A 20,195-nucleotide genomic window follows, 5' to 3' on the forward strand; every position below is an offset into this window, starting at 1 on the left:
GCAATCTTGGCCTAGGGGATTTTGAGCAGAGAGGAGCCCTTTCTACTGGCAGATTTTTTGTTGTTGTTGCTGCTATACATACATACTCTACACAGGGCTTTGCTCTCAATTTTGATAGCCATCCAATCACAATGAAATGAAGGTTGTTTAGCAAAAATGATCATCTATGCATCTAAAAGTTTCAGGATGGTAGTTCTTGAGCACTAGACTTTGGCACCCTTGGTGTAATAAATTTGGAACTGATCTAAGGTCAGTTAAGTGGAACAGTAGAAAAAAATATTGCGATCATGTTGGCAGACAATGGACAATGGTATGCAGCAACATAATTAAAAAAATTTATCTTACCCTGCCCTATTTGCTTTGTACATTGTCTGGGCTCTTGGCTACTGAGAAATGATTGCTGTCTGTTTTAAATTTGCTATGAAGCTTACCGGAAATTACCTGTGATGTAAACAGACATCCCCCATTGCAAAGAGCAAGTAAAAAGTACGGCCTAGAGGACTTTCTACGGAGTCCGCTAGGGGGCTACGTAAAAAAGTGCAGTCTGTGCTGTAAGCGAGATGGCCGCCATTATAGAAAGGAAGAAGATACTTTTTTTTTTCGAGCGGAGTTGGACAGAAAGGCCAAGCTAACAGCGACCGAAAGCCAGCGGGGCTGCATAGAGAAAGAAGAGCATGAAACCCCTGCAGTAATAATAATAATAATAATAATAATAATAATAATAATAATAATAATAATAATAATAATAGTAATAATAATAATAATAATAATAATAATAATAATAATAATAATAATAATAATAATAATAATAATAATAATAATAATAATAATAATAAAAGTCCCGCCATTAAGTGGCTAGCAAGCATCGTCCTCTACAAGCTATGCTGGCCCGAGTTAACGTTAGCTAACAAAAGGCAAGAAACCAAAAAAGCTAAAGATGACGCCGGTGAGCAAACAGAACAACAACGCCGCAAATTCAAGTTCATTGTCAGTGGAAAGAAGACTCTGCATTATGGGGACTGATTACAGAAAGGAGGAGGAAATTATACTCGAAGGGATTTAACAAATTGTGAGGGAGAGAGGACCTTTCCCACTACCGAAAAGAATATAAAATGAACTCAGGACAAGCACAAGAGACTTTCTGGAGTGTCTTTGATGGCCATCAAGTCCAAGCTGCTGAGGGAGCTGAACTTTGAGGACTTTGTTCGCAAACTTTGCGAGGAAAAATATCAGTAAGGAACTTCTGAAAGTAAAAGGTAAAATGCTTTCTAATATAATGTGGGCTATAATATGAGCTGTGCTTTTGCGACCAGATAAAATGTTTGTCTTTCTTAATATGCTGTTTGCATAACGTGTGTTTTGCATCATTATTTGTGACGCTGAGTTGGTTTAAGTGCAGTGACTGGCTTGTTTAGTAATCTCACTTGGTGACTGTTTTAATGCAGCCTGCACTCAACTGTGTGTTGTGCAAAGGCGTTGTTATTCCGGTAACACTGCGCTTTCTGTTTGAGCAATTGCAATTTTAGAATGTTTTGAAAGCGATGAAAACCGAAGCACTTTTATAAAATACTACTATTGCAATTGATTTGTTAATGGCAAAGACTTGAATCACATCCCTCATTAATCTATTTGGGATTAGTGATCTTACATGTGTGGATTGTATCCCTGCATTGGTAGAAAGGGGGCCTTGGTTAAGTCAAGTCCAGTCTTTATTAAGATTAATGAACAGTTTGACATTTTTAGTCCTCTTTTTGAATCAATAATTTTAATACTCATGAGGGCCAGTGGGGATGTGAGATTGTGGAACACACACTGTGGCCACAGGGTATATGTTAAATGCCCAAGTGGTAATCAATGCAGAGAAATTAGGTATTGATTTCTTATAGTTTTGTAATAGGTTATCTATTGGTTTGCTCTTTCGGAAAATTCCAATATCTGTCGGATGGAAGCGTGCTGGTAATATTGCTTTTGGGAGTGTATGCACAAACTCTCCTTTCAGTGTGTGTTTGTATGTGTGAGTAGGGTCACATTCTTATTAGCACAGAGGGCAGTGTAAATAAATAAACATGTTTAGCATCACATTGGTGATGCACAGTTTATTGCAAACAAGGCCAAGAACGTTTGATTGGCTTTATTTAGTCTTAATGCTGACTAGAAGACCCATTTCATTGAATATCTCAAAGATTTTTCACTATTTATTGTCATACTATAAATCCCTATGCAAACCACCCCGGTGAATCTTGAGTTTGACGTTGTACATTTACATGTTTAGATGTTTATTGTGGGTGATAAAAACCCCTGTCTTACAAAAACTTAGGCTCAGCTGGGCATTAAAAGCTGAAAAACATTGGTCAAGATTTTTATTTGAAACTGCTTCCAGAGACTGGGTTGATTAATGTAAAGCTGCTGAAATCTGGATCAAGTCATCTTAGTGTAATTAAGATAATAGCTTTGGATTATTCATTTAGGTCATGTTTAGGGAATCTTTACAAATGGTTTATTTGTAATATTAGATGATAATGGATATGTTTTATAAAATCCATTAGACGCCTACTGGACAAGCCTTCTGTTAAATTATCTCACTTTCAACTTGGAAAGTCTGATAGCCGAGTACAAACGAAACAGAATAGGACAATACTGTTCAAGCACAGGTTTTCCCATGCTACGTTCAGCACAAAATACATGTGCCGATTTTGTGCCGAATTTACGTTCGGCACAAAATAGTCAGTTTTCGGCACTGACAAAACAGCTGAAGTGTAGTGATAAAAATTTACCTCACAGAAAATTTGACAGCAGTGTGTTATTCTACTGCAGAATTGTGCTCATCTTGCTAATATTGATTTTTTTTTTAACACTGGGCAAATATTTCTTGCCAAGCACTTACTAATAGCGCATGCAGTTATTTTCTGCAGAAAAAAAACAACTTTTAGTAGTACTCAAAGAAAAGGGTTAACATAGTTTTAATGAACCCAAATAACAAAAAAGATGAGTAGCTTAAGTTGATAGACCCTTACTGTACATCTAAACGGAGAAAAATTCAGCAACACCAGAAACTCCAACAGATGACCGATTACAATAAAACACAAAAAGTCTAATCCTGTTGTACTATTTTAAAATGTCTTGACTGGTTGGTGGAAAACTTTGTGTTAAATACAAAGTACTTTTTATCACTCCAGTTAATTAGTACTCAGTCAAACACAGCAAAATGTATCAGCCCACTTGGGGTAAAGAGGAAATGGTATGATTCAAGTGAAATTACATTTACCTTAATTTAACACAACTTGATCTTAGCCACGATGTTGATATTCAGATTGTATTTTTTCAATGAGATTCCAAAGCAATCCATTAAGGTGCAATTTCAAGCAGTCGGATTGAGTTTTTATTATTATTATTTTTTTTAAGACACACTACATCTTTCAGAATTTACAAAGCCCAGGCAACCTTAAAGGCTGCTATTTGAGATTTATGAACTATCTAGCAATATAATAATGAAATATTTTGAAAACAGGTTTGTCTGGTGCCACACTAAGATAGGTTTTAGGGTTTTACACATTACAAAAATGGTCTTTCCTGCCTTCCCATGAGAGAGTATGGCCTACTTATTTGCCAATTTGATAGAAACCCACATGACAGGAGGAGTGGAAGCTCCTTTAGTACATTAGCTGGCAGTAGTCATAAGTCAGCAGGCCCGATAAGTCTTATAGATCACCCCAACACAAGGATCTTATACCTCGACCGTCATTACAGGGAAAAAGGTGACATTTTTGATTGATTAAAGTGGAGCAGACTAGCTTAGGCTAAATCACGTTAAGTGATGTGACATTGCAGTTTCACATATCATATTTCTGTCAAGACAATGATGGTGGAAGGCATTGTCAAGGCATGATATCTGACAACAGCAGTCATCTGGAGGGTAGCAGAGATTTATGGGAAGGTTTTAGTGGTCTAAGGGAGATGAGAGGGAGTAAAAAAGTGGTGCTTTTTTGTGCACTGTCACTTCCAGAGAGACTGTAAATTTTACCCCTGCGCTGTTGGGAATTGGAGACATTTACACATGCTGACAAATGGCCTGTTGTAAAAGTATTTATTGGTCTTGTCCTCCTTTTATTCTTGGCCAACTCACAAACACATAACCCCTTGAAGACACATAAATAGATTTATCCACAGCACATTTATGTAACGCACATTTATTCAGTTCAGCAGAGCTACAGCACTAGATAAGTCGTGAGAGTGTTATGGGGGTATTGCAGGTCTTTGTGTTAATGCTTTAAGAAGAGGTCTTGGTTGGCAATAATGGATTTAGTCTGGCAGTGTGAGACTGCCAGCCAGTCAACTCATTCAGCTTTGTAAAGGTGAGTATTTATAGAAAGTTAACTTAGAAATGTAGAAGAGTCACAAATCAAATTGTATACCCAGGTGTGAAGGAAACTAGCTCTCATCACTACAAGACATGCTGCTAAAACGTACACCATGTCACCTTAGGGGCTATCAATATATCTAGCTAAAGTATTAATGCTTCATAGAAGTTTTTGTATTTTGTCAGTCAACATTGTATTTAGATTTAAAGTTGCTTTTATCTGAAACCCCTTTACTTTTATACCCCTAAACAACTGAAAATATAAATATTCTTTTTTGTCCCACTATAGGAACATTTCTGATTTAAAGTGCAGCCAATCAAAATTTGTAAAACCACCTGTATAATCTTTTCATAAATCAAGCTATTATAAAAACAAAGAAGTATACCAGACAGGTCAGGAGGAAAGTTGCAGAGAAGTGTAGACCTGGATTAGGTTATAAACCCTTATTTTAGACTTCTCACAGAGGGATATTCAGGTCAGTATCTGAAAATGGAAAGAGTCTGGGACAACTGTAAAAATACTGAGAAATAGCTTTATCTCTAGTAAGAGGACTAGCAGAAGGGGGTTAGTAAAACAATCAGCCTGGAGGTCCATGGTGACTACAGATAAGCTGCAGAGATCCACAACTTGAGTAGAAGAATTTCTTCACAAAACAATGAATTGTGCACACAACAAATTCTGCCTTTGAGTGGTGGCATTAATAAATTGCTGAAAGAAAGCCTTAAGAAGTCCCTTGCAACATGGAAATAATTCACATATTGAGGCTTTCAAACTTTCTGCCAACATGCAAAATAGTTAAATCACTTAGAAAACATCATCCCCACTATGATATGTGGCGATGGTAGCATATTGCTTTGGGACTGCTTTCTTTCAGCAGCACAGGGAAACTGAACAGAGTTCATGGGAAGATATGTGAAGCCAAAGACACGGGAATCTTGGGGCAAAACTTGCTTCTTTTATCAAATAATATTGTGTTGGAATACTTGAGAATCTGTAGCAAAACTTGCACATAGCTGTTCAGATTCTCGCTTTGCAAAATGATTGAGCTTGAGCTACATTGCCAAGAAGAACTAGCAATATTTTCTGTCGCTGATACGCAAAGCAGCAAGAGTCTAGCCAAAAATGTTGAATCCTTTATAGCAGCGAAAACCTGTCTACAAAGTATCGGGAGAGCTGAACACAAGTTTACACATACATACTCAGATCTTTTATTTGTTAAAAATTTTCTAAACCACATATCATTTTGTTTGAACTTCATTACTATTTTACTTTAGTGAAAAGTAAAATACTTTGTATGTGGTAAACATACAAAGTATACTCCAATACTCCAACTGAATTTTGTCCTTTTGCAAGGCACTACGAGACAGGTCTTGAAACCACAAGTTAATGGTTATTTCATTAAAAGATGCTGACATTTTGTAAGTAGATTTATTGCACTTTGTTATTTGTTACTTGTATGACCATTATTTACTTGACTTTCTGACATGTTTTGATGTTGGATGAATGTTGCAAAGATAATAGATTCATGTAAATCCAGTGCAGGTTTTAAAAAGTAATGGTTGTTTTATTGTAGCTTCTTGCCCAGTAACCATGAAGTTTCAAAGCCAAGACATTGACTCATTATGTATTTTATTTACTTGGTTCAAAGATACCTCCTTCTCTAAAATAAAAACATTCAATCATTTCCACTGGGTGGTGCTCTAAGACTGCCAATGAGGCAAAGTAGGAGACTGGAGAGCCTGCTAAGGGGGTAAAGGTGGGGAAAGGGAGGCCCACACTTACCTCACATTCAGACAGCGCTATAATTTACTAATAGTGTGGGAGCCGCTGCCGCTGTTATCTTTTAATAGATTTGTATGGCAGAAAGCAGGTGCCTGTTGTTAATGCGTCCAATTGCCCAAGTTGCCTACAGGATTCAGGGCATCCATCACTGTCGTCGGTGGTGACACCCTGTCGTTCTACTTCAAGCGGCGGGCCGGCCGGGTTGGGTTGGTAACAGATGAGGCTTCTCTCTCCTCCAGACGCCCACAGTCACACAGAGACAACCACCACGCTTGCTCGCACTTCCACTCACACAACCAAACACCTAGCTAGCTGCATATGACTCTTGGAGGACAAATAAAACTCATACATAGTTTAACCAGAGGTATTTATATATTTTTTTAATGAAGTTTGTTTTTCTGCCAATTTTCACACCAAAGGATCTCATTTATGAAGTCCGGCGGTATTTATTTAGAAGCATTATTTGTACTTTTTATATATATGCTTTTGTACTAATTCAATTGGTATTCGACTTGCCAGATTTGAAATTGACTAGTTTCCCTGGATAAGATCGGTTGACATGGAGTTGAGGCTAAGGAATACCTGGCCAGACATTTTGAGTGATGGTAGACTGGATTCACCTCATTATGGGATATAGACTGTACATAAGAATGAACTCATTTCCACTTTTCTAACTAGAAAAAACTGAAGTTCAAATATTACAAATTCATGGTTTCACACTCTCCTTTAACGTGACTGACAGATGGGCTGCTTTGAAAGCTAAGTAACTAGTTGAGGCGTGATGGAAAGGTAAAGGATTCATTTCAAGGGACATCTCAGCTGACATATACCACAATGATTTGTTTGAAAAACTAACTGTGATGAAGTGGTTTGACAAGTGTATAATGCCCTAATGTTATAAATTTATGATTTAAGAAGTGAGAAAGTGATTGATTGCAAAATTGCATAATTTCCTGTTGGTTAATGATTATATGTCCATTTTACTCTAAAATGCCTGACTTTATTGTAATATTTTAAAGCTCTTAAAATTGTTTCTTCAGACTTTGACCACATTGAACGTTTTGCCCACCAGAGTCTCTACAACTTAGCAAATCCCTTGTTACAGAATTAGAATTTTGAGCATTGTTAGTTTAAGAACATTGAAAAGCTTATTACTTTTTGTTCATATTGCTTATTTTACCTCAGAAAAATGTTTGCTATTCAGTTAACGTTATTTATGCTGCACCTGTTAACAAACATCTTGTACTAGACAATCCATTTTACATCAAGAATCAAATAGTCTGACTGCTATTCAAATTATGTTTATAGTTCAGCCAATTTTAGTTTATAGGTTATGCTCCAGATACACAATTTTAGATTTTTTTTTTTATACAGAATAAGAAATCTGCATCCTCACGCTCTAATTTAGCACCCTGTAATACCTGTTGTGCATCAGCAGGTGGTGACAACTTCAACATTACATGAAAATTCAAACGAGGAAGCTAAGCATGCCTAAAGCAGTGCCAGCAGTCGTATAGATTTAAAACATTCCCCCCAAAAATGTTTGACATCATTTAGCTTTCCTTCTCGGTAGTGAACTCATTTAGCTCGTGTTTAATGTTTAATTGGCAGAAAGACTGGAACTAGTAAAATGTGGGGGAAAAAGAAAATACCCAACGCGAGTACGACTCCACTGAAGTGGTTTCTAACCAAGAAAGCGATAGTGATCATTTTGAAAGTGGGCCTCGATGTATTCATTTCACATTCAAAAAGAACATAAAGGAATGACATGTGCGTGTGTGTATATAGTTAAAGTCATATAACGTGAAAAACGCAAGGACAACATCATTATCCCAACAATTGATCATTGTTTCTGGTACATGCCATGGTCCAAAACCCCTTTTTGATCTTTTTCAGTGTCCTTTAATGGTAAATATTTTTGCAGTGCTCCCATTTGTGTTCACAGGATCAGTAATGCGGGGAAATTACAGCAAATAATATGTTATTAAATAATCAAAGGTCAAGAATTTTTTCCTGCAGCTGATGATACAAGTAACCTCCATTTCCTTTCTTTGTTCTTAATTCTGTTGCCCTTTTAATTTTATTCTAAGTAGATTTTAATTGTTAGTTTGCAATATTGTTTGTGTTTTATCTAGAAATTCATATCCAGGCAATCTTATCAGTTCCCCCACTACAGCAGATTCAAAGATTCTTCTCTAAAGAAACCTAGGTTTGTATACATAGAAAAACTATTAACATTTAAGATTTAATCTGTCAGCAGGAAACTATTAGGTGCCATTGCAATGAAAGAATGCCACTAAAAATGCTCCTCTGCTTTTCTTAGAGCTGGTGACCCTGCTTCATCCTTTAGCTTAACCGGTGGCCCTCCTTGGCGCGCGGGTTTGCCCTCCACCCTGAAAACCTCTGTAAGCAGCTGTGCTTCTTTAGACCCAAACTGAGAGGTGGAGGGTATACAGAGGTCCCTGCTAATACCTTTTTAGAGCTATTTCAGTCGCTGGGTCTTGGTGGGGTCACTGTCAATACCGCTTTAGTTCAAGGCCCTTGATCTGCTGCATGTTGGATGAAGGCAAATACCAGTGTGCCTGCTGTCGATTCCCTGTAGTATTCTTTTCTTTTTTTTTTCATTTGGGTCATTGCTCCTACGGCATTTGCTTATTGAAGACATCTGCCTGATCAGAATACATGACTGATTATTTTGATATAAATTTTTTCCACAGAAAATGTGAAAATGTAGCAAATGAGATGCTTTAAAGTTATTACATTGATGACTGAGAGTTAAAAAAAATTAAAGTGATTATTTATTTATTTTTTAAAAAAAGCCTTTTTTCATGAGTCAAGCTTGTTAATGCAGTTTTTTTTGGATAAACACACGGGTGTAAAACAGCATATGGAGGCTGTGAATCAGCTTCGTAACCCTCTCTGACATCGCTCCTGACATAAAACAGAACCATCTCTTTCATACAACGTTTGCAGATTTTTCCAGCATGTTTCCTCTGTGTGATGTTTATGAGCATCAAACCAATTTTATGCACTCCTCAGATGCGCTCCTCATTGCTCAACTCATCGTGTACATTCTCTTTCAACCCAACTTAAAAAGAAAAACGCACCGCTACGTGATCATGTGGATAGTGGTTATAAAGACGTTTTTATAGAGCACTTTAAAGTACAACTTAATGCTTCCTAAAATATCCTGGAAATTTATGCATCACAAAGAGAAACCAATATTCCAGTTGTACTGTTTCATCATTTTAGTCATGTCCAGTACATGCTGGGTACAGCTGGGGCACTTGGTGCTGGATTATTTGGCTCTGAAACCAAATAATTTAAGAAAACAATCATTCTTTGCTGTGCTCTGCCAGTCAGCTGGCTGAAAGAAGGCTTCTACTTTTATCTCTTGCTAACAAGTAACGCAAATTGGACCGTGTGAAAGCAGTTTTGGCCATGAAACACATTCAAGGTGTGGAATATAAAGGAGCACACCCGTCACTCTATTAAGGTAACATTATTTCAAAGCTAAAGTTGGCAAGCTGCGAGCATGTCTGTCAAACAGACAGCAGTCAAGCAGATGGCCCAGCTGATTAACCGGACGATTTCTGCTCTTTACACTCGTGTTGCTTTGCACCGAGCAGAAAGCAAAAAAACTATTATGTAAAATAAGCACTTAAAGCACTGCTAATAAATATAGCAGGTGTTTACTGTAAATGTTTCCTGAAGTCTGTGTATAAAAAAAAATATCAACAATAGAGAAATATTACATACGTGTTATTGATTTTCTATTTCAGTAGCAGTAGGAGTAATTTATGCTTTTCGTTTTGCATAAAACCAACTATACCCTCCTTGAAATATTGTTTAATTTTTTTTAAAGGTGTAAATCTCACTACCTTAAAGTGCATGTTTGGCTCTCCGTCACTTGAAAGTCTATTTTCCCGTTGTCTTATTCTCTGTGTTCCTCCGCAGCTCTTTGTTCATGTTTTCATGTGGTTTTGTTTAACCCTTGTCAACAATCTACAATACTGAAAGCAGTTGTTGACAAGTATTGGACATTCTCTGTTGTCATTTTAGATAACATGAGTGGGTAGAAAAGGTGTGAAAACTGTCTGTATTTTTTAAAATTGTCATCCTAGATCCTTTCTAATTCCTAGAAGTTTAGAGGTTTTGGATCTGGTTTACTGCAGAACACAGTTGCAATTACATTTACGACATATTAGCATAAAAACAAAGTTGTCAATGTCGCTCTAATGCAGATAAATTCCCTTGTCGGATTTTGAAAGACTAGAAATTTTGTCAGACCTTCTGCTGCCTCCATTTTGTTTTTTCCCCACTTCTCTTTGGGTTCCCTCTTAAAAAACTAACACAAGGTGAACAAAAGACAGGGGAAAGTCTTGCCAGTTAGCTGCTAATGAGACAAGCTTGAGAGGATATCCAAATCCTCAACGTGTTAACGTTTAAAAAAAAAAAAAAACCCTCCCCATCTTTTTACTCCCTGAACCTCTGCCTCCCCCATCTGCCCTTGGACCCAGCCTTTTGTAAAATGGCGAGGGCACCGCTGAGGCCCTCTGTGTGATTATTCACACATGGCTGTGGCCCTGGCGCTTTTGAGAGCAGCCCGAGAAAAAGAACGAGAGAGAGAGAAAAGGCCTCGTGTATGGATAATGTAAAAACGCTTCAACTGACACTTCGTCAAGGCTTTCTTCTTCTTCTTCTTTTTCCTCTTTTTATTGTTATTATTATTGATTTTCTTATTTCTTTTTATTTTTTATTTTTACTCGTCCGTTTACTCCCAGATGCATACCTATATTCACGAAGACACTCTGTCCTTCGCCATCCGTTCCTAATTTCCCTTCGTATAGTAAAGCCAGGTAATGGGTGGGTGGGTATTTGGGAGTTTAGTGAGAAAAATGTATCTGATAAGTGAAAAATAGCATGGCAAGAGAAAAACCAGCAATCCCAGTTGCCATTGTCCCGCTTTTTTTTTTTTTTTTTTTTTCTGAGAGAGATGTCTGCCTTGGAAGAGAGAATAAAATATGCTTTTGTAACGGATCTTTGGACAGCCTTGAATGATTTGCCACTAGAGTTCTTTTCCGGACTCATTTTCTCCAGGGTGTGTATTGGAAGTGGGCTCGGAATCTCAGCAGGGGGAAATTAAATGTTAAGCTGGCCTGGAAGTGTTGCAGAAAACAGTGAGAAAAGCAAACACTGCCCAGATCAGGGAATATCATTCAGCGTGACGTTTGGACCGAAAAAAGCTGAGGCGTGTAACAGAACAGGGCAAATTCTCTTCTCCGAAGGGACATCTAATTGATTCTGTGCTACATTACTAGTTTTCACAGAAAGATATGGACATCTCACTTCAGTATGTGGCGGTTGCTGTGGTGCAATTCTCACAGCATCTTGCTGATTGCCCTATTTCTGTTTATTTTCCTTTTAAAATGTTAGATTTTTTAATTTTTTATTTTTTTCTGTGGAGGTTGCACCAAGATACAGAATGCAACCTTAACCTCGGCTGAATCCTCTTAGCTAAAAACAGAAAATTGAAAGAGAAGTTTGTGAACAAAATAATCCAGGGCTCCACTTGATGTGTTATTTGTCAGGGGCAGTGCGTTTGTGCATGTTAACTAACTGTGCCACCGGACTTGGCCTGCATGTAATGGGGTTCCAGCACAAACATTTTCTCCAAGGGACTTCTATTATTAATTCTCTGTGAACACATCCATAAATGAATAATGGAATAAATAATGAAAATGTTATTACTTTTGGCGGCTGGGTCATTTCTCGTTTTCCTGCTTTTTCCATCGCTTGCTTCCTTACTAATTAATTTTCCAAGGAGTTGTCCTCCTTTTTGGTAAAAAAAAAAAAAATTATACATATCATCTTGGTGGTGGGAAAAGAAAACATCCAGAACAATACACAAAAACCTTCTCTGGTCAAGGCAAATAAAAAAAATATGAACATAGCGTGACTGGCAAAAGTATTAATTCCCCTTGAACCTTTCCAGATTTTGTCCTCAAAAAGCCCTTAAAGTTCAGCCTATTATCTGGGAATGCTGTTCTCGACCAACGAAAACTAGAGACTACGAAAAGTGGAAAGAAACATGGGCTTCTTTTTTTTTTTTTTCTCAAAATGGAATTCTAAAAAATGTGGTTTGCATATGGAATGAACACATTTTATCAATTTCCTGCAAATAAAATCTTGATCTCCATTACATACAAAAGTCTTAAATAAATAAATAAATAAATCCAACGGTGCTGTAACGAGAACAAACAGCATCACGGAGACCAATGGACACAACAGAAACGTCAAGGATAAAGTTGTGGAGATGTTTAACAGAGCGTTAATCAGAAAAGCAGTCGGGAGACCTTCACTGACTCTAAAAGAGCTGAGGAAGTCATCCAGCTGAGGTGACAGAATATTTCAAAAAGGACTGGATGGCAAACAGAAAATAGTAATTGTACACTCTGCAGAGCCTGACAGTATAAAAAAATGCAATAGTATAATTGTTTAAAAGAAGCCAAAGAAATTCCTCTTGGCAGAGTGTGAGTAGGATGGGAACTTGGCAAGCTTATAGTGTTCTGGTCAGATGAAATCAAGTCTAGATGCTAGGAGATATATGTGGCAGGAAACACTGAACATATATCCAATGTGGTAAGTTGTAGTGGTAGCATCATGCTGTGGAAATGCTATTCTTTAACACAGACAGAAAAGACCACAACTGATGGGAATATGGCTGTAGCCAACAACAGGGAAATCCTTGAACAAAACCTGTCAGAGGCTGCAAAAGACTTGAGGTTGGGTCAGAGTCGCCTTGCAGCAGGACAAGGTGACTCTGTCGGTACTACAATGAAAATACTTTTAGAAAATCTATACTCGAATGTCAGAATAATGCAATTTTTTTGTGGAGGCTTGAAAATTTATGTTCTGTTATCTGAATTTCAAATTTTTGGAAACATGAGTTCTTGCAACTGATTTTGCAACAGTGTTAAATACAAATTTATGCCACATCTTACATAAAATATTAACAAAAGGAAAAAAAAAAAGCATATTCTATTTCTTCCACTTCAGTTATAGTGTTGGTTTTTCACAAAAAATAATAGATACATTGGAATCTGTGGTTGCAATGTGACAAAATGTAAAAAAAAAGTTACAGTGATATGAGTACTAAGACAAGTTGGCACGCTTAAATATTTTCCTTGAACCATTTCAAGAAATTATAGCTTAACAACGGTAAGGACATGTTTAAGGTGTCGTATGTACCCGATACTCATTAATTAAGGCTGAAGTCCAGAGAGTGTGGCAATAAAGTGAAGGAGGAAGTGCTTTTGGCGATGTCTAATTTAGCAAATCAAGGTTTTCTCCCTTCCTAGCCCTGACTCCCCTTACGGCCTTGAGATGCGTGCCCTCTGCCCCATGCCATGCAGTTAAAAGCTTGTGTGCTGGGACAGAGGCTTGGCGATAAGTAGCCTTCATTTAATATGGATCTTTAAGAGGGCTGTAAAGCTAAAGCCTCAGTGAAGGCGCTTCCCCCTCGTATCCCTCCGGCATTGCTACATAGATGGCTCTTCTCTCTCTCTCTCCTCATTATAGTCACTGCACTCTGTTTTAAACTGCTTCTTCCTTCTCTCTGCATTTTACTGTTAATTAGTTTGCTTTGTAAGGTTAGACGTGCGGACAGAGCAACTTCAGGAGTGTTTGGCAGCCATCTGTGTAGTGCATGGATCTAACTACGTACAGATGGTGGGGGCAAACAGACAGGTTGCTCCTGGTGGGGGGAAATAAAGAAAAGCACAGTCGATGGCTTTGGTTATTTTAGCAAGATTTATGGCCATTCTCACAGGTGACTATTTAAGCTATCATGATAGTTGTTAGTCAGTTGTCATTAAAAAAAAAGAAAATCGTAAGATAATCGTTTGAATATTGCACATTCCTAATAAACATCCCTGTAAAAATGCATCGACTTATAGAAAATTAGCTGTAACAAATAAATAGTGAAAGCATATTCATCTAATCTGGTTACCTTCTGATGCTATGCAAAAGCTCTGAAAACTTGGCGAAATTAACACTCCATTAGCTACTCAGTGAACCAGACAAATAGAGAAAAAAAAAGCAGAGTTTGCAGTGTAATTGTGTGACAAGGTCACAGAACATAATTAAATAAGCACACGACTGACTTATTTATGGTTTTGATTGCGATCAGTCTCTTTCCTTTTTTAAGACTCAATCAAAATTTTATTCAGTACGAGGAAAATTAGAAAAAATATTAAACACTCTTTCTTGATTAACATTTGCCTGTTAACTTGGCTTCGTAATATCTACAATTTTTCTTCCACTTGCTTTGTCATTTCTTTTGTATCCCTGAAAGGCACCTCTTTCTGGTGAAAATCCCGCCCCTGTCAGTTTCAGTTCAGTGCCTAATGTTTTTTTTGCTGGGTATTATGAACGACCCCACAATTAAAAAGAGTTGGCCAAATTTTAACTGGCTTACCGCCATGCGGTTTCTGAAGTAGTGATGGTCAAAGAGAGAATTTGCACCCAGACGAAAGAAGAAGGAAAAAAAAATAAAAGTAAACCTTCATTTTCACTATTTGTCATTAAAATTACAATTGTACATAATAAGTAAGTCAACCTTGTTATATATAATTTTTTTTACTTATTGGCCAGACTATAGATTTTGGACTCACTTTTCATCATACTTTGTTTTTGTACGTATTTAACAGTTTTCTGCTGGGACAAGTCAATTTATCCTGACTGGGTAAATATAGTCATCTCATCTTACCTCATTTCTGCTAGCCGAACATGTTTAAACTGAAGTAAGCCTGTTAGATGTGTGTTTAAATTTAAGTGTACTAAAATTTGTTTACTTGAAAATATCTTAAAAGATCTCTTTAAAAATGTCTACCTCTAAACCTTTAAAAAATATTTGCATTGGATTATTACATTTTTGACAAGAACTTAAAAGGTTTATTTTGAGGGAATATTAGCTACTACAGATATTACTGTAGCATAGCTTATATTAACTTTTTTTCTGTTAAGTGTGACTTTAAATATGTCCATCCCTGCAAAGCTTTAAAAAACTGCATAGGATTATTCTTGATTTTTGCTATTCAAATTGAAGTAATTTACAATACTCTCCATGTTAAGTATTGTAGATCATATTATATTTTATCTTTTGTCTTTTATCTTGAATTATCACATGAGTTTAGATTTAAATACATGCTGTCAAAATAAAATCAAAAAAGCCCTGCATGTATTTAGTTTACTATACGTTATGACAATATAAAAATCTTGGTTTTGAGCCTTGTCCATAGAACGACAAAAAAGAAAAAAAGATAGTTATTCACAATAATGTAGCAATTTTGTCAAATATAATCAAATGAAGTTTTATTACCATAATCTGCCGTGCTGACATCTTTTTTCAGTATGAAAACTCAAGATATCGCTCGAAGTACGTGATGTTGCAGTGCTGCGTCAGCACTTATGGAATCAGAAGAAAATCTGTTATTTCACAAATAACTCTTTGTGCTCATCTGTACTTTTTCCGGTCAGTCGTTCAAAATACAGACTTCAGGATGTGCAATAAAACAGCAAGAGCTGCGTTGGCAATTAAAGCTACATTTTTGTGTGTTTCTTTAAAAATGCCCAAGAATTTCTTTGAAAGCCTGTGAAAAATACAAGGGAGAAAAAGAAACTATTGCTTTGTTCATTTCTTCCCCTTGCTTTCTCTCTTTCCTACTCTCCCCAAGGTTCTATTAGGAAATAGATCCCAGGTGTTCGATAAGCCTGTAGTGGACATGACAGCAGTGCAATCAAGTGTATAAATTTAATTGCAGGCTCATTTTGTGCCGTTTATTAGCCGTTTAGGGGCATATCGCTCCACTTGAACCCTGTTATTGCCAGACAGAACAGCTGTTTGGTTGCTTTTGTCTCATAGCATAGTTTTTTTTTTTTTTTTTTTAAATAGTTAAATGTAGAATGTGTATTCACATTTAGATATAATAGAGAAGGAGAGGTAAAAATAAAATAAAATATGTAGAAATATGTTTATTAAAAAAAATCTGTTTTTTCTTTTTGTGTTCACGGTCAAATAAAAACGCACACAACAAGGCTGGAAAAGAAAGCGAAAAGGACGACTTGACTTGTTTGCGCTCCGTTTTTGTGGCCGAACCGCGCCACACATCAAGAGGCCCACAAGATGCACTCGCTCTGGGTGAAACCTTCTTCTGGTGTGACACGCCATTAATAAAAAGCCCCCCGAAAAAGCTCCGCTAATTGTTACCATGCACTCGGCCTCACTGTTCCTATAAATCATCCCGCTAATTGCAACAAATTGTGGCCTGACATTAAGCTATGATTCCGAACCGGCAAATATTCATCAACATTGCAACTAGCCCCATAAAACACAGAGCCCAACGGTTTCCCAGACCTAATATATATCTACCATCTAACTCCCCCATTATTTATGGATTTTTCTTGTCCGCAGCATTTTAAGTGCTGCACGGTGAGTGAATGAGAAGCCATTTTGTTTATTTATTATATCCCTGGAATAAATAACACGTAGCCGTCATATCTCCAGCTACGGATTGCTTTCCTTCCTTGAGCAGTTGTGCTCGCTTCATTGTCTGTCATAATAATATCACCTTGTGTGAAATGTGCATTTCTTCCTTCTTTCTGTATCTTCAAATCATTTAGCAAGTGCTTACTAGCACTGTGGCTATTTAGGAAGAGCTAGAATCATCTCTAAGCAGTCATATGATGGAGCATTTAACCTCTCATGCGATGTTTATTTCATGCAGACAAAAAGCTAGTTAAATCACTTTCTCCACTGTCTGACAGTCACCATAACTGTCACTGCATCTGATCTATTTGGCAGCCCGATGCATTACCACTGCTAATGTTTTACCCCAGCTACTGTTCAAAAACAGCAACAGCATGTGTCAAGGCTCTACGTAATAGGCCATCCCCCAGGTGTGCATCAGGAGCTAAAGATGTCAGGGCTAAAGGTCGGGATCTGATTTGTTATGTGGGACTTCACGGGGAATTTTAAAGTGAACTGATCAATTCCACACAACCAATGTGCACATAAATCAATTTCGGCATCTGGAGAGAGAGAGGAATGCGTCTGTGTTCGTGGCGTGCCGGAACGTGCGAACGCACACGCACGGCTGGACTCGCGGAGGCGATAGCATAATTAATCATAAATCTCTTTTGGCACTGTGTGAGCATGTTTTTATCGCCTCGTCTTCGCTTATTAAATTTTCTCTCCCGTTTATCCCTCTGTTTTAAATTGCAGAGGCCCTGGCTGCCTTGATAGACCACAGTAACTTGCCATTCTATAGGGATAAAGGCGAATGGCCAAAGAAGCAAGGAGCAAAGAAGAAAAAAAAAATCATCCTTCCTTTTGACAATGTTAAGCATCGATGGGCTTATTACTGTGTTCTCTGATTTAGCTGGATGTGTTCAAGGATCTTCTCCGTGGTGGAAAAAGGTCAGCTGCTCTTAGTTGTGCTCAACTAGAATACTAATACTGTCCTTATTCAAATGATCTGCTCCAGCTCTTATTAAATTGATGGTCCAGGCGCTCTAATTTAATAGTGTTGCAGTCCGGGAGAGGGACACAGCTGCAGTCACTGGTGAATTAGGTGCTTCTGAAGCAAAGTTCAAGCTGGAGCCCTCTTTGCTTTTGGGAAGCATTTTTCCCAACAAATTAGCAGTCACTGGTGCTGCGCAATTAATTAGTGCAAACCAGGAAAAGCTTGTCCTTTAATAAGGTGCTTTTTTTCTCACTTACACCTCTCCCACACACAGAAATATCACTCCCCGTCTTACCATACCTTATTCTCGCCCTTAAAAGCTGTCTCCTGTTTTTTCCCCTCTGTTTTATTCTCTCTTCTCCTGACTTCCTTTTTTCACTGTAGAAAAGTAGAAGGAATGGGTTCATAAAAGGTTTCATCATTAAAGCCATGTTATTTCTGAGTTAATAGAAGTTGTTGCAACAGACAGAGTTAGGGTCCGAATTGGCTACACACTGTTACAGGACAAACTCCTACCACCACTGCCACCGTCACTCATTGATGGGTACAGTATGACTCAGTTTTAAAAAGGTATTTTGCTACATTGCTATGTCCATAAAAACTTTCTATATCATTTAGTCCAATAATTCTAAGCAAAAGTGCATTTTAATGAGATTTATAACACAAGTCATAAATTGTGCATATGTTTGGTTTTTATGTAGATTTTTAAATGGAGCCACAAACAATTTGTGATTTATGGTATAGATTTCATTACAATGTTCTTTGAGAATTATTAGACTTCGAAATACAGTATAGAAAGTTCTGCTAGGCATAGCATTTATACAATAAACAGTTAAACAAAAGTATGATATAACTTCCTTCATTTTGCACAGAAAAGCAACAAGTAGAGGTGCACGGATTGTAGATTTTGGACCGATCACCAAGCTTTAAAAAAAGTCTGAATTGCCATTTCTGATTTTTACTGATACCAATTCTTTTTGTCTTAAAATTCGCAAATTATAGCAAGAAAGTTGCTGAGTTGGCAACAATGGGGTAATTATTGTTAACTGCAAACATGCAGACATGACCTGATTGGTGGGTCTGTTGGTGTGACTCTTTCACAGCAGAGCAATAGAGGAAAGTGGCTGATTTCAGTCTTTCAGGTAGATATGATTGGTGGATAAGATCGGCTTCAGATGTGAGTTTCGGCCGGTCACCGATCTCCCAAAATTAAAGAAGTCAGGGTATGATTTTGTCAGTGCACAAATTGTGATTCCAACTTCTGCTAAAATTCTGACATTAATCATACTGATTCATTTACTTATGATGTAGTCATGTTTTTGTGGCCATCTTATCTTGATTTGTAGACTTGAGCAAAGTTAGATTTTATACTTATGATACCCTATGAAGTTCAAAACTAGCATTGATTTTGGCATGTTGATTAGTCATGGTATTTGCTCTTGTAGACTCTACAGTCAGCTGACTCCAGGCTTGCCCAAAGGGTTTTAAACCATTGGTAACTTTATATAAGTAATGGATAGTTTACTATTACCTTCCTTATCATGGCTGTCTACCTCTTCTGCTCCCATACGATTCCTTAGAGCCAAGTCTGACTTTCTAGTAAGCAAAGGGCAAGTGCAGTAGCCATCTTTCAGCCAAACGATTGGAGGTGGACAGCAACAAGAGGGGGAGGGGAATTGTTGCTAGGCTTTGTTCCATACTGCCAGTGAAAACTGATCATTCCTCCACTGTCTTTGGAATCTCCATGAAAACAAAGGAAAAACTCATTGGTCTGGCATATGTAAAATTTTACAGCCTTGACATAAACTGATACCTGAAACTTGTCGATGCACAACAGCAGTATCTTAAGTAAAATAATTTGTATTTGAGCTAAAAATACACACTGAGCCTAACTTGATAAAGTGTAGTAAATTATCTTTGACTGAGCACAGTTTTGCTTATCGCTTCTCTGTTCATTTGCAAAGGAGAAACTAATATTTGCTATTTATTTTTTAAAATGGGGTGGGAAAGAATTCCCCCCCAAATTTGCTCTAAATGTGCTGGTATACACACTTGGCCTGGTTTAACAAAGACAGGGAACTTGATTTGATTCAAACGATCACATTTTCTTTAGCATGAAAGAGTAAATGCTTGTACATAGTGTTAATTTTCCACAAAACCCAATAGAATTTTTTTTTCCAACAGCAGAACAATTATAGGTGGATGAATAGATAGAGAAATAATTAACTTTGTAGCTCTTCCATTCTGTGCGTGTTGAGTTTTTAATAAGCGCCACAGACACTGTTTTGGTTGCTTGAGTATTAAGGGACAAATTTCTCAGATCTCCGTACGGCCGTTCTCATTAACTCTGGCTGACTAAGTAGACAAAGCATTTGATATGGTTTGATGCATCGTGTAACCGGAAAAATAATACTAGAAATAATTATAAAAGAATATAAACCCAGCGTAATGCGTAACTACGAGGAGCGCATGAAAGCCCCTCACTGGGCTGAACCTGCACGATGAGCTTAGCGCTGGTTCATTAACTACT

The 20,195-nt window shown here is 37.4% G+C and overlaps 1 long non-coding RNA gene across 1 annotated transcript in view; it reads left to right on the forward strand.

Moving 5' to 3' along the window:
* Nucleotides 1-909: 909 nt before the first annotated feature.
* The window catches only part of LOC122828339, an 80,329-nt gene continuing 61,043 nt past the window's right edge, over nt 910-20,195 (forward strand). Inside the window, exon 1 of the long non-coding RNA XR_006370207.1 lies at nt 910-1,256. This is a non-coding gene — a long non-coding RNA (uncharacterized LOC122828339). The remainder of the gene's footprint in view (nt 1,257-20,195) is intronic.

Source organism: Gambusia affinis, linkage group LG03 (assembly GCF_019740435.1).
Source record: "Gambusia affinis linkage group LG03, SWU_Gaff_1.0, whole genome shotgun sequence".
Taxonomy (NCBI): Eukaryota; Metazoa; Chordata; class Actinopteri; order Cyprinodontiformes; family Poeciliidae; genus Gambusia; species Gambusia affinis.